A 15,322-nucleotide genomic window follows, 5' to 3' on the forward strand; every position below is an offset into this window, starting at 1 on the left:
TTGTACCTATAAAATATAAACTCATTTTAATACCTAAAGAAAATGTAGGAAAGAACAAAACTATACTGCCTTTCCCTGTCTCCCCTGAAAGATCTAAGGTTTGGTTTTTCACTAGTTTCCATGTTAGTTTATTCCAGAAACCAGGTTTTATTAGCATAAAAAATCACAGACTTTGACTGTGTGTAGGATTCTTACAGTGTTATCTGCCAGCTTTCTTTTGATTATATTGCATATGATATTGTACTGTGCAATGCATCATATGTATGCATTCTCTAAGTATGGATGAAAGCGGAACTGTTTGGGTTTTGGTTTTTTTTTAAGATTTAATTAATTTATTTGACCGAGAGAGGTCACAAGTAGGCAGAGAGGCAGGCAGAGAGGTGGGGGTGGGGAGGCTCCCTGCTGAGCAGAGCGCCCGATGTGGGGGCTCAACCCCAGGACACTGAGACCCTGATCTGAGCTGAAGGCAGAGGCTTAACCCACTGAGCCACCCAGGCACCCTGTTTGTGTTTTAAAATCGTGCTTCACCCCAGAAGTGCTGTAAAAAGAAAGTTACCCATCATCTATGTGTTGATAATACTAAAGTCATGTTTTTCAAACTATCTTAAGCTTATAGATTTCATGCCCTAATATGTGAGGACTTATGTTTCTTTTCCTTTTTTTTCCTCTTTTTCCCCCAAAACCCTTTTAAAAAGCAGATTATTATATATAATAATATATAAAGATATATATATAATTTATAAAGATTATATATTATAATCTAATAAAAAGATTATTATATATAATCTGCTTTTTAAAAGGGTTTCGGGGGGGGAAATGGTATAAAGAATTCTGGAAGATGTGTGTGCGGGGTATGGGGGAAGGATTTGAAGGGCTTAGGAAAAAAGATTCAGTTACAATGAAATCCTGTAAATGGACATAAAAGAATAAGAGTATGAACCGATAAATTAAAGAATTAAAAGAAACTGGGGGGTTATCTCTTGGCACCTTTCTCTCCTTCACCTTCCTCATCCAGTCCATTAAGTCTGGTTGTTAGTTCTTAGGCCTTTTAGTTCCTAAATCCTCCATGTTACCTGCTCCCTCCCTTCTCCACTCAGAGCCCAGTCTTCACCTTCATCTCTTGCCCAGAATAACCAGTAGCTGCTCTCCTAATCTCCCATCTTACCTCACTAGTGTCCTCCCGCCCACGGTGATCTTGGAAGAGACACCCCCCCCACTTGTCACGTGCCTCCCATCTCAAGCTCCAAACACATCGGTGGCTCCCTGCTGCCCTGAGTTCTGTGACATCAGAAACTTCCACGTGGCTCACAGGACCACATCCCCTCACACCACATGCTCTTCCTCCTTGAGCTCCAGACTGGGGACCCTTCCATTCCTCACATGCTCTTTCCTCGCTCTCTCTCTACAACAGCAGGACCTTTGGACCTTCTGGCCCAGCCCCTCTGCACTCTTTCTTCACACCCCGCCCCAGTTGGAACTTCTTCCCTGATCTTGCTACCTGAAGGAAAAGCCACTGTTATCTGCCTTCATGATGCGTGCAAGCAGAGGAAGGTCAAAATCTTCCTGTATCCTGACATGGGGGAGCTCTCTTTTAGGAAAAGAACACAGAGTTAGAGGCATTAATGTAGAAGCTGAGCCTTGAAAGGGTCCTGTGACAGCAAGGGTTCCTGAAGCTTATGCTGCTCTCCCTGCAAAGTAAAATCTTCCTGAGTGGTCCTCTTCTTGGTAGCGCTTCTCGGTTGACCGTTTTACATCTTCAGTCATGAATAGTTCTCTCTCCTAGACTGTGCACTCCATGAGAAAGGAAACATGTCTTTGCCCACCAGAGTTTCTCCAGGAATTTGCATCATGTTAACACTTGAGTACACAGATATGTTTCATGGATGGAGGGTTGAGGGAGTGAATAAGTAAACAAAGATTCAGGTTAAGGGTTAATGCTTATAATGCCTTTTTAAAATGTAGCTGGCTTTCTTGGAAGCTACAGCTAAGTGAAGAATACCCAGATTCCATTGCTCTTATATCAGTACGTTGTGAAAGGCAAACTCTCGTCTTCGTATCTGGTAGTAAAGAATTTTTATAGAGCTCTTTATATAAAATGCCTTATACAACACAGTGAATAACGACAGCAGCTTTCACCGAGCACTTCCCAGGGCTCTGAGTACTGACTCAGCACTTTGGTACGGTATTCTGATTTAAGTGTTTATGGACTCCAGCAAACTGTGCACACGCAGTTAGAGGCAGTTAGAACCTCGGCATCCAGTACGTGTGCGAAAGGGCAGAAAACGCCATGAGGACAAGGAAAACGAACATCTGAGGTTCCGGCAGCTTCCTTGTCTCCCGGAGTCTGCCTCTCTGGAGCTCCTTCTTGCTTGTCTTTTTATATTGCTTGGCTATATGCTAAAATGAGGTTCTTTTGCCTCAGTTCAGGAGTTCACACTGCCTTATCACCTGCCTGGAATCAAGAATCAGACCTTGGTCTTATCTCCTGGTGAGGGTGTGCCCACACGTACCTTTGTCTTTTTGTTTTCCCGTAGAATATTGACTTCTAAGCCAAATTGCCTGCAGATGGTCTGTCCCTGTGAGTCACCTTCAGAATAACCTGTTAAAAAGAGTTGTATGGTACTATCCATCTGGACAGTGAAGAATTCGTGTCAGAGCTGATCCTTTTAAACTCTGGCACAATTAACAGTGACCTCAGCTATCGCTGTAATGAACAGCGACAGCGTTTGGCTCGCAGGTTCAGTGCCTTCTACGCCCGCTCCTAGAACGCTGTTACAGGTCACCAGGATTTGTTCTGGTCTGGTTCAGACCTTTATTACATTTTTGTTTTTCTTTTTCTTTTTTTCCTGTGTCATGCTCTGGGTACATGCAGATAAAAGAAACTCACCTCCTTTAGGGTGGAAATTCAAACCTAGGTGGAGGGAGAGGAGCCCGACAGATTGATGGAACTCCCAGTGGAACAAGGGCCATGAGCAGCCGTGGTCTGCGACTGTGCTCATTTCTAGTCCTAATGGCTGGGCTGTTTTAATGAACCACCAAGTAGCCTCATGAATTACATGTCCAGGGTATGGGATAGCCAGAGCTGAGTATCTTTTACTAACTTTGAGAAGTTTTCTCAGGGTTAGTAAGATGAACACCAGGCAAGGCACTCAGGTGCTTTCTAGCAACCTGGACTAAATCAGGAACAAGGACTGGTAGGTTCCCAGCTGTCTGTATCCAGAGCAGATCCCATGGGTTTGTGACGAGAGGGCCTTTCTGTCCCAAAGACAACTGGAACAGAATGTGGCAAGACTTCCCAGGATCACGGAAAGGTCCTGACCCGGGGGTCAGATATCTCCATTCTGGCTCACTTTCCTTTGCCCAAGTCTCAGGTGTGTGCTGTCATACTCGGGAGTAGCAATATTAAAGGTGAGTAAACTTGAAAAGAAAATGGTCAGTTGGGGCCTAAGATGTCTTTTCTTACAGGTGGGAAGAATTTAGAAATGCAAATATAACTACCCTTAACAATCCCACTGGCTGCCTCGTAAACTGGATGAAGTTAGGATTAGAAGACTTTGAGCAGACATTTCTCTCGGAGCCTGGGATGGCTTCCTCTGGAGCCTTTATTAGGGCCCCTTTTGCAGGGCTGATCAGACCGTCTCCATACCTCTTTCTCTGTTTGTGTTTCCTCTAGGCTTCTTTTTCAGTGGGGACAGCTACTAATTTTTCTTCTTATTATTTCCCTTTTTTTCCCCAGCTCCTGTACCTAGCACTCTGTAAATGTTTGGTGAATGAAATGCAGTTTCTAGTAGAAGGTGCCTACGCGATGCCTGTAGGTACTGAAGGATTTGTGCAGTTCTCTTGGCCTGAGTTCCTGGTCAAGGCAATGCTAGTGATAATTTGTGAAAGAAAACTAATGTTTGCACGAAATGAAATGTGGAAGCCATTGATTTAGACGTTCTTTTGTTCCGTGAATGAGATCTCATTTTCTAGCTTTCAAACATGGGCCTTGACTTTTAGAATTAAAAGCTAGTAGAAAAGGCAAGGAAATACACAATGGTATATTAAAATATTTTTGTTAATTCCTGAGATATTTTGTCTTAGATTTTCTAAAATGTATTGAGAATTCTATTCCTTAACTTTGAAGTGGATTTTCTCTGTGAATAGCACTGTTCTAAAGAGAAAGTCCAAGTAGGTACTAAAATATACTTGGTTTTTGTAGCTCACAAATTCTGGATTTTCTCAAGTCCTTTTCTTTCAGGTGTTAAGTGGATTCATAAAAAGCTTTTGGAAGGGTACCTGGGTAGCCCAGTTAGTTAAAAGTCTGGATCTTCATTTTGGCTGTAACCTCAGGGTCAGGAGATCGCTCTGCCCCTCCCCCACTTTAAAAAAAAAAAAAGCTTTTGGAGGTAGCAAAATGGGTGGATTTTGTGAAATCTGATTTTAGTAGGTTTTAGTTCTTTATTTTTCTTAAGGTCCTTTTTTTTTTCTTTTCGGTGTTCCAGATTTCATTGTTTATGCACCACACCCAGTGCTCCATGCAATACGTGTCCTTAATACCCACCACCAGGCTCACCCAACCCCCCCACTCCACGGTTTGTCTCCCCCTCCAATTTCCCCCAACTCCTCCCAGCTCACTTCTCTCCATCTCCCAATGTCCTCCGTGTTATTCCTTATGCTCCACAATAAGTGAAACCATATGATAATTGACTCTCTCGCTTGACTGATTTCACTCAGCATAATCTCCTCCAGTCCCATCCATGTTGATACAAAAGTTGGGTATTCATCCTTTCTGATGGAGGTATAATACTTCATTGTAGATATGGACCATATCTTCCTTATCCATTCGTCCATTGGAGGGCATCTTGGTTCTTCCCACAGTTTGCTGACTGTGGCTGTTGCTGCTATGAACTTTGGAGTACAGATAGCCCTTCTTTTCGCTACAATCAGTGCCTTTGGGGTAAATACCCAGTACTGCAATTGAAGGGTCATGGGGAAGCTCTATTCTTAATTTCTTAAGGAATCTCCACACTCTTTTCCAAAGTGGCTGCACCAACTTGCATTCCCTCCATAGTGTAAAAGGGTTCCCCTTTCTCTACATCCTCTCCAACACTGTTGTTTCCTGTCCTGTTAATTTTGGCCATTCTGACTGCTGTAAGGTGGTATCTCAATGTGGTTTTGATTTGAATCTCACTGATGGCTGGTGATGAACATTTTTTCACGTGTCCATTAGCCATTTGCATGTCTTCTTTGGAGAAGTGTCTGTTCATGTCTTCTGCCCATTTTTTGATGTGATTATCTGTTTTGTGTGTGTTGAATTTGAGGAGTTCTTTATAGATCCTGGATATCAGCCCTTTGTCTGTAGTGTCATTTGCAAATATCTTCTCCCATTCCTGGGTTTCCTCTTTGTTTTGTTGACTGTTTCCTTTGCTATGCAGAAGCTTTTGATCTTGATGAAATCCCAAAAGTTCATTTTTGCTTTTGTTTCCTTTGCCTTTGGAGACCTGTCTTGAAAGAAGTTGCTGTGGCCGATGTCGAGGAGGTTACTGCCTATGTTCTCTAAGATTTTGATAGATTTCTGCCTCACATTTAGGTCTTTTATCCATTTCGAGTTTATCTTTGTGTATGGTATAGAGAATGGTCAAATTTCATTCTTCTACACATAGCCATCCAATTTTCCCAACATTACTTTTTGAAGAGACTTTTTTCCACTGTATATTTTTTCCTGCTTTGTTGAAGATTATTTGACCATAAAGTTGAGGGTCCATATCTGGGCTTTCTAATCTGTTCCACTGGTCTATGTGTCTGTTTTTGTGCCAGTACCATGCTGTCTTGGTGATCACAGCTTTGTAGTAAAGCTTGAAATCAGGCAGCCTGATGCCCCCAGTTTTATTTTTCCTTTTCAATATTTCCTTAGCAATTCGGGGTCTCTTCTGATTCCATACAAATTTTAGGATTGTTTTTTCCAGCTCTTTGAAAAATACTGGTGGAATTTTGATCAGGATGTCATTGAAAGTATAGATTGCCCTGAGCAGTATAGACATTGTAACAATCCATGAGCATGGAATGGTCTTCCATCTTTTTGTGTCTTCTTCAGTTTCTTTCATGAGTGTTCTGTAGTTCCTTGAGTATAGATCCTTTACCTCTTTGGTTAGATTTATTCCCAGGTATCTTATGGTTCTTCGTGCTATAGTAAATGGAATCGATTCTCTAATTTCCCTATCTGTATTTTCATTGTTAGTGTATAAGAAAGCAACTGATTTCTGTACATTGATTTTGTACCCTGCCAGATTACTGAATTGCTGAATGAGTTCTAGTAGTTTGGGGGTGGAGTCTTTTGGGTTTTCCATAGAAAGTGTTATGTCATCTGCGAAGAGAGAGAGTTTGATTTCTTCTTTGCCAATTTGAATACCTTCTATTTCTTTTTGTTGTCTGATCGCTGTAGCTAGGACTCGAAGTCCTAGCTCGAAGTCCTGTGTTGAACAAGAGTGGTGAGAGTGGGCGTCCTTGTCATGTTCCTGATCTCAAAGAGAAGGCTGTCTGCTTTTCCTCTTTGAGGATGATATTCAGTCTGGGTTTTTAAGAAATGGATTTTATGAAGTTGAGGAATGTTCCCTCTATCTGTGTACTTTGAATCATTTTAATCAGGAATGAGTGCTATATCTTGTCAAATGCTTTTTCTGCATCAATTGAGAGGACCATGTGGTTCTTCTCTCTTCTCCTACTGATTTGTTCTATCACATTGATTGATTTGTGAATGTTGAACCACCCTTTCATCCCATGGCTAAATCCCACCTGGTCATGGTGGATAATGTTTTTAATGTACTATTGGATCCTGTTAGCTAGGATCTTGTTGAGAATCTTGGCATCCGTATTCATCAGGGATATTGGTCTGAAATTCTCCTTTTTGGTGGGATATTTGCCTGGTTTGGGGATCAGGGTAATGCTCGCTTCATAAAAAGAGTCTGGAAGTTTTCCTTCTGTTTCTATTTTTGAAGCAGCTTCAGGAGAATAGATATTATTTCTTCTTTGAATGTTTGGTAGACTTCTCCAGCGAATCTGTCAGGTCCTGGGCTCTTGTTTTTTGGGAGGTTTATGATCAATGCTTCAATCTCATTACTAGATACTGGTCTATTCAGGTTGTTAATTTCTTCTTGATTCAGTTTTGGAAGTTTGTAGGTTTCCAGATATACATCCATTTCATCTAGGTTGCTTAACTTATTGGCATATAACTGTTGATAATAATTTCTGATGATTGTTTCTATTTCCTTGGTGTTAGTCGTGATCTCTCCCTTTTCATTCATAATGTTATTAATTTGGGCCTTCTCTCTTGTCTTCTGGATTAGTTTGGCCAGTGGCTTATCAATCTTATTGATTCTTTCAAAAAACCAGCTTCTAGTTTCATTGATGTGTTCTACTATATCTCTTCGTTTCTATCTCATTGGTCTCTGCTCTAATCTTGATTATTTCCCTTCTTATGTGTGGGGTTGGCTTAATTTGTTGTTGATTCTCCAGTCCTTTAAAGTATAAAGATTGCTGGTGTATTCTGGATTTTTTAAATTTTTAAAAAATTTTTTTTGGAATACATAGAGAGCTATGTATTTTCTCCTTAGGACCGCCTTTACTGTATCCCATAAGTTTTGGACCAAAGTGTCTTCATTCTCATTGGTTTCCAGGAATTATTTAAGTTCTTCTTTGATTTCCTGGTTGATCCAAACATTCTTTTTTTTTTTTTTTTTGGATCCAAACATGCTTAAGCAAGGTGGTCTTTAGCTTCCAAGTGTTTAGTAGCTTTTAGATAGCCAAGTGGTTTGTAAAATCAAGGGACAAGTCCCTAAACATTTTTTCTCAGTTATTTTTGAGGTATCTAGACCAAAGTAGTGTTAGAGGAAAATTATTTTTTATTTTTATTTTTTTAAGATTTTATTTTTCATCTTTACATGCAACGTGGGTCTCGAACTTATAACCCCAAGATCGAGAGTCCCATGCTCTATTGGCTGAGAAAATAGAAATAAAATTCTATTTATTAAAATAGAAAACAACTTTTTTTTTTTTTAAGATTTTATTTATTTATTTGACAGAGAGAGATCACAAGTAGACGGAGAAGCAGGCAGAGAGAGAGAGATATAGGGAAGCAGGCTCCCCGCTGAGCAGAGAGCCCAACTCGGGACTCGATCCCAGGATCCTGAGATCATGACCTGAGCCGAAGGCAGTGGCTTAACCCACTGAGCCACCCAGGCGCCCCAGAAAACAACTTTTAAAAGAAAATTTCAGGGCATCTGGGCGGCTCAGTTGGTTGAGTATCCAACTCTTTTTTTTTTTTTTAAGATTTTATTTATTTAATTGACAGACAGAGATCACAAGTAGGCAGAGAGAGAGAGGAGGAAGCAGGCTCCCTGCCGAGCAGAGAGCCCAATGTGGGGCTTGATCCCAGGACCCTGGGATCATGACCTGAGCCGAAGGCAGAGACTTTTAACCCACTGAGCCACCCAGGCACCCCAGTATCCAACTCTTGATTTCGGCTCAGGTCATGATCTCAGGATCATGAGACTGAGGCCCACTTTGGGCTCTGCAATGGACGTGGAGTCTGAAACATTCTGTCCCTCTCCTCTGGCTCCCCTTCTTAAAAAAATAAATAAAAGAAAATTTCTTATAATCTTTTTGAGAATGAGTAACACTGAGTTGTTGTATTTGTATATGGAATTATATTAGCTAAAGTATCTTGCATAATTATAATATCCATAACAGTATGTATTAATTAATAACATAATGGCGAGTCTAGTCTCAAAATGGAGGTAAAACTGCCACCCGGTCGCCCCCAGCCGGACTCCAGCCATTGCCGCCGCTGCCGCCGGGGAGAGGAGGGCCATGATCCAAAGGAACCAGAGCAGTTGAGAAAACTGTTTATTGGTGGTTTGAGCTTTGAAACTACAGATGATAGTTTAAGAGAACATTTTGAAGAATGGGGTACACTTACAGATTGTGTGGTGATGAGAGACCCCCAAACAAAACGTTCCAGGGGTTTTGATTTTGGACTTATTCCTGTGTTGAAGAGGTGGATGCAGCAATGTGTGCCCGACCACACAAGGTTGATGGGCGTGTAGTGGAACCAAAGAGAGCTGTTTCTAAAGAGAATTCTGTAAAGCATGGCGAAGCGTTAGATGAAGGACACTTCATCTAACAGTGAAGAAAATTTTTGTTGGTGGTATTAAAGAAGATACAGAAGAATATAATTTGAGAGACTACTTTGAAAAGTATGGCAAGATTGAAACCATAGAAGTTATGCAAGACAGGCAGAGTGGAAAAAAGACAGGATTTGCTTTTGTAACTTTTGATGATCATGATACAGTTGATAAAATTGTTGTTTAGACATACCACACTATTAATGGGCACAATTGTGAAGTGAAAAAGGCCCTTTCTAAACAAGAAATGCAGTCTGCTGCATCACAAAGAGGTCGAGGAAGTGGGTCTGTCAACTTCACAGGTCGTAGAGGAAACTTTGGAGGTGGTGGTAACTTTGGCCGTGGTGGAAACTTTGGTGCAAGAGGAGGGTATGGTGGTGGAGGTGGTGGCAGCAGAGGTAGTTATGGAAGAGGTAATGGTGAATATAATGGATTTGGGGGTGATGGTGGCAACTACGGTGGTGGTCCTGGTTACAGGAGTAAAGGAGGCTATGGTGGTGGTGGACCAGGGTATGGAAACCAAGGAGGTGGATACGGAGGTGGTGGTGGAGGATATGATGGTTACAATGAAGGAGGAAATTTTGGAGGTGGTAAATGGTGGTGGTGGGAACTATAATGATTTTGGAAATTATAGTGGACAACAGCAATCAAATTATGGACCCATGAAGGGGGGCAGTTTTGGTGGAAGAAGGTTGGGCAGTCCCTATGGTGATGGTTATGGATCTGGTGGTGGAAGCAGTGGATATGGTAGCAGGAGGTTCTAAAAAATTTTCAGAAGAAAAGGGCTACAGTTCTTAGCAGGAGGGAAGAGCAAGGATTTGTCAGGAAAGCTGCAGGTTACTTTTGAGACAGTTGTCCCAAATGCATTAGAGGAACTGTAAAAATCTACCACAGAAGGAACGATGATCCATAGTCAGAAAAGTTACTGCAGCTTAAATAGGGAACCCTTCTTGTTCAGGACTGTCATAGCCACAGTTTGCAAAAAGTATGGCCATTGATTAATGTAACATAGTTGCATAGTTAGATGTACATTCCTGAGGTCTTTATCTGTTGTAGCTTTGTCTTTCTCTTCTTCGTTTTCTTTTCATTACATCAGGTATATTGCCCAGTAAATTGTGGTAGTGGTACCAGGAATAAAAAATAAGGAATTTTTAACTTTAAAAAAAAATTAGTAACATAACATCTGTAACAGTTAATACTCATATAATATCAGTCATACACAGCTCTGTTTGAAAATACTGAAGCATTCCTTCTCTCTCATTTTACATCTGAAGCATTTATTTTCTTTAATTTTAGGAGTTTTTCATGTCTGAATTGGGTGTGGCATGTGTGTATGTTCCTGCACACGTGTGTACATATGTTCAAATATACATTGAATGTTGAGGAAGGGTTCCTGGTAGTGATGATATAGCTCATAACTTCTTTATGAACTTTAACTTGTTCAGTTTTGATTTATTTCACTGAAGGATTTGAGGATTTGATCCTCACCAGTCTCAGGTGTTTACCCAATCTGCCCAGTTTGGCCAAGAAAACTGGCCGGTTTTTCATAGAACGCAGTAGAAAGAAAATGAACGTTCGTATTTGATTGGGTCGGGAACTCATACCTATGTGAAAAATATATGTATTAGATTAATTAATCAAGCTCTTTACTATTTCATATGCTAAATTTTTTTTTAAAGATTTTATTTATTTATTTGACAGAGAGAGATCACAAGTAGACAGAGGCAGGCAGAGAGAGAGAGAGGGAAGCAGGCTCCCTGCTGAGCAGAGAGCCCGATGCGGGCCTCCATCCTAGGACCCTGAGATCATGACCTGAGCCGAAGGCAGTGGCTTAACCCACTGAGCCACCCAGGCACCCTCATATGCTAAGTTTTTTTCATTAAGTAACACTTCCAAGCCATTTGTCTTCCTTCTAATAGGGGTATCAAAGGTCTTCTTGTGCAGATGGGATTAATTTTTAAAGTTTTAAATTAGGTGGCCATATTTTTCTGTTTTGATGCTAGGATTTTGCTGTATGCTAATAATAATCTCCTTAATATAAGTTTTTGAATAAACACTAAGTTCCCCACATTTATACTGCTAAAGAACATGAGCAAAAAACAAGATTTGAATCAGGTCTCTTGGGATGCCTGGGTGGCTCAGTGGGTTGGGCCGCTGCCTTCGGCTCAGGTCATGATCTCAGGGTCCTGGGATCGAGCCCCGCATCGGGCTCTCTGCTCCGCGGGGAGCCTGCTTCCCTCTCTCTCTCTCTCCTCTCTGCCTACTTGTGATCTCTGTCTGTCAAATAAATAAATAAAATCTTAAAAAAAAAAAATGAATCAGGTCTCTTTGGCATCAAACTTTGCCACCTCCTAATATAAGTAATTTTCATTGGGGGGCACCTGGCTTGCTCAGTTGGTGGAGTGTGTAACTCTTGATCTCGGGGTTGTACGTTTGAGCCCCATGTTGGGTGTAGAGATGACTTAAAAATAAAATCTTAAAAAAAAATAAGTAATTTTAATTGAAATGTTTTTGAAAGAAATGAAATTAAAACCAGAGTTTTACTGTCTTTTATTCTGGGATTCCTTCTGTGTACATAATGCAACATGCTAATTCAAAATTCAAGAAATTGGCCAAACCCTCTTCAGTTAAAGACTAATTAAGATGGGCTTGCTTTTCTCCTCAGTGATTCTTTTTCTGCATTCAAATTCAGCAAACATCTTTGGGCCTTACTTTGTGTCAGACCCTAAACTGAATTGCTTCCAATACATGGCAATATTGTTATTAAGATTTAATAGATGAGGGGTGCCTGGCTGGCTCAGTGGGTTAAAGCCTCTGCCTTCAGCTTAGGTCATGATCCCAGGGTCCTGGGATTGAGCCTGGCATCTGGCTCTCTGCTTAGCAGTGAGCCTGCTTCCCCCACCCCACCCCCCGCCTGCGTCTCTGCCTACTTGTGATCTCTGTTAAATAAATAAATAAAATATTAAAAAAAAAAAGATTTAATAGATGAGACATGGAGTGGATAAGAAAAGTGCTAAAGATTTTTCTTCAGAACGAGTTTAGTGTAATCATAATAACATAGCAATCATTTTAGAACATATTTGAACCTAGAATGCTGTGTAGCGTGACTCTACAATTAGGATACCTCCTTTCACTATCCTGTTTCTGTTGAGAGGCAGTTTAGTCAGTAAAATAAAGATTGAGGTCTGGCTTCCAAATTTTAATGACTTTATTGGGATTTAATTTAATTCATATACCATACAATTCATCCAGTTAAGTATACTTTTCAGCATTTTTCAGTATATTCACAGGGTTGTCCAACCATCATAGCTTCTAATTTTTGAACCTGGCTCTTGGTTATTGGTTTAGTCCATTATTACTGGTCATGCTTTCAGATAAGAAAACAGAAGCAAGGAAACATGGGTGGCTCCATTATTAAGCCTCTGCGTTTGGCTCAGGTCATGATCCCAGGACACTGGGATCGAGTCTGGTATCAGGCTCCTTGCTCAGCGGGAAGCCTGCTTCTCCCTCTCTCACTCCCCCTGCTTGTATTCCCTTTCCTGCTATCTCTCTCTGTCAAATAAATAAATATAATCTTTTTTTTTTTAATGAAAATAGAATCATATAGTGTAAAAGAATTTAGATTCAGTCTGTTCTTTCCTGATTCATCATTGTTCAAAGTCCATTAATTTTCCTCTTTCAGTTCTAGTACAGAAAACTTTCCCAATTCCCATCAGAAATGTGTACTTATGGGAATGTTAAGCTGATTTTCGTTAGTACCATAAACAGAGAAGCCTTGGAATGTGAAATCCTCATGCTTGTAATGTAATTCTTTAAGTCCATTGCAATAGACGTACTATAAAGGAGAACCCAAAGAATGTATGCAATTAATCCTAAGTGTGCCTTTCTCGGGTTAAAAGAAACAAAAACACCCTTATACGTGGTTATATCCATTCTGAGTCCCCATTCACTAAAGAGATCAAACCTTGGATATGGAAGTTAGGTACTGATCTCTCTCATTGACTTCACTTTCACATTAGAAAGTCACTTGAGGATCATCATGTACTTAACGTACTATATTATATGAATATATATTTAATATACTTGGTATGCACTTGCATATATGAAAAGCAATTTCTGTTTTCAAAGCGCTCCTGCATTTTCAGGCAGTTAATGGTTGAAACACTCCCTGGGAGGTAGGAGGTTTTTACTCTGTTTTTGATGGGTAAAATGGGCTAACAGGCACACTTACTGAAGTCCTGTGTTTGAGATAAGAGCTAGTCGGTGGCTGACGTTGCAGGAAAGTACTGGTTTCCTGCCTTATGGGCCCAGGCACTCCCTTAAGACTACATTTAAACCATGCATGCCTCGGTTTGTTTCCACCTTGTGACTTACCTGTAAAATGTGCGATCTGTACAGGGGCATGCTAGATGAAGAATGGGATAACAATGGAATTATTTGTAGTTTCTATAATACCTAACTTCTCCCATATCTCCAGGCCTTTGTGCTTGCTACTTCTGTCAAAATCCTATTTCCTACCCTCCCAGGCACCCTATGACAGTCCCCCTTCTTCTGATCTCAACTTGGAAACCACCTCTCTGTGGAGCCCTACCCCCGGTTATCAGATGCAGACGTGGGTTTGTGCTGTCCTACACCTCCTATATTTTGTATTAACCCAGTCAGGGCAGTTTTCTTACTGTGTTGTAATAGCACACTTACTGCTAATGGGATGTCCACTAGACTGGGAACTCCTGGAGGGCAAGGACTAAGTTACATCATGTCCACATTCCCCTCCCTGGTGCCTGGCTCATGGTTTTTGACATCGTGAAAGGTCACCTTAGGGAAGGAGGTGGTGATTACATAATTTCCTTTCTCCATCTCCTCAAAGCCAAGGACAAGGGTCAGAAGTTCCCTCCTTCAGCAGCCGACCATAGCCAACAGCACAGCCACTGGAAGACTGCACGATAGAGGAGATAGGAAGATGAAAGATTCTGTTAACCGTGTCACTTAATTAGCCCGGGGAGGTCTGTTAAGCTTTTTGTGCTCTGGTTTCTGCATCCTGGTAGCCAGTAGCAGTGCCTCATTCCCCGGGTTACATTGAAAGTCCGCAGAAGTATTTCATAGAAAAATAGTTTGCAAACTGCACACACAAGGGGTAAGGAAGAGAGGCAGCATCACCCGCTAGAAGGAACATGTGGCTTGGCCTTAGCTGAGATTTTTCAATCCAGATTTCTCCACTAATTATTTGACTTCCACAACTTAATCCCTGCAGGCCAGTTTCTCTGTCAGGGGAAAATAACCCCACTGTGGCAAATGAGAGTAATGTGAGGGTTAGAAGAAATTCGGGCGGTGTTCCACTGGCGTTCATCTGTGCGCCTTGAGCTGGTCCCAGCCAGAGCTGTTGCACATGGTAGATTCATACCTCTGTACCTACTTTTCTGTGGCAGATTCAGTCCTTTGTCATCCGGGGAGAGTAGGCTGACCCCAGCCAGCCTGTGCAAGCCTTGGATGAGGGAAGGTGGAGCTTCTGTCTGCTGACACTGAGTGTTTGTAGGGCATATACTTTTATCATTTCTTTTTGAAACTTTTTATTGAAGTTAAAACATAATAAATAACCAAAAAGGCACATAGCCTCAATGTACAGATCACATTTTATAAACCGAGCAGACCCACATAATTAGACCATTCATTCCCATGGATGCCTGATATTCCACTTTGTGAATATGCCACGTTTCATTTTTTCATTCTACCAGTGGTAGACGTGTAGCTAGCTTCCAGTGTAGGGCGATTGCAACTAGTGCTTCTGGGAATGTCTTTTATATGTGGCTTTTGATAAGGATATGTTTTTCTTCTGGGTATATTGCTGGGTCATAGAGTGTGCACATGTTCAATTTTAGTAGATATTAACCCAGAAGTTTCCCAGCATGGTTTTATCGGTTTACTCCTACCAGCAGCGTTTAAGGGTTCTCCTTGCTCCCCATCCTCACCAGCACTTGATATTATCTGTCTTTTTCATTTTGGTGGCTTTTATATAATTAGGTAGCATTTTGGAAGTAGAACTGTTCCCTCACCCCACAAAACCTGAAACTCTAAACTGTAATACATTCATTTCAGGAATGCGTCCCACACAGAAACAGATTATACCAGATGTAAAATTCCTATGATAGTGCTTGGCATATGGG

General features: G+C 41.1%; 1 protein-coding gene and 1 pseudogene across 8 annotated transcripts in view; both read left to right on the top strand.

The window, feature by feature from the left end:
* Window positions 1-15,322, top strand: part of LRRC8D (leucine rich repeat containing 8 VRAC subunit D) — a 117,380-nt gene that overhangs the window by 94,756 nt on the left and 7,302 nt on the right. The window lies entirely within an intron of this gene.
* On the top strand, window positions 8,769-10,819 carry LOC101692237 (annotated as a pseudogene).

Source organism: Mustela putorius, unplaced genomic scaffold, assembly GCF_011764305.1.
Source record: "Mustela putorius furo isolate JIRA1106 unplaced genomic scaffold, ASM1176430v1.1 tig00003853_pilon_pilon_pilon, whole genome shotgun sequence".
In the NCBI taxonomy this organism is placed as follows: Eukaryota; Metazoa; Chordata; class Mammalia; order Carnivora; family Mustelidae; genus Mustela; species Mustela putorius.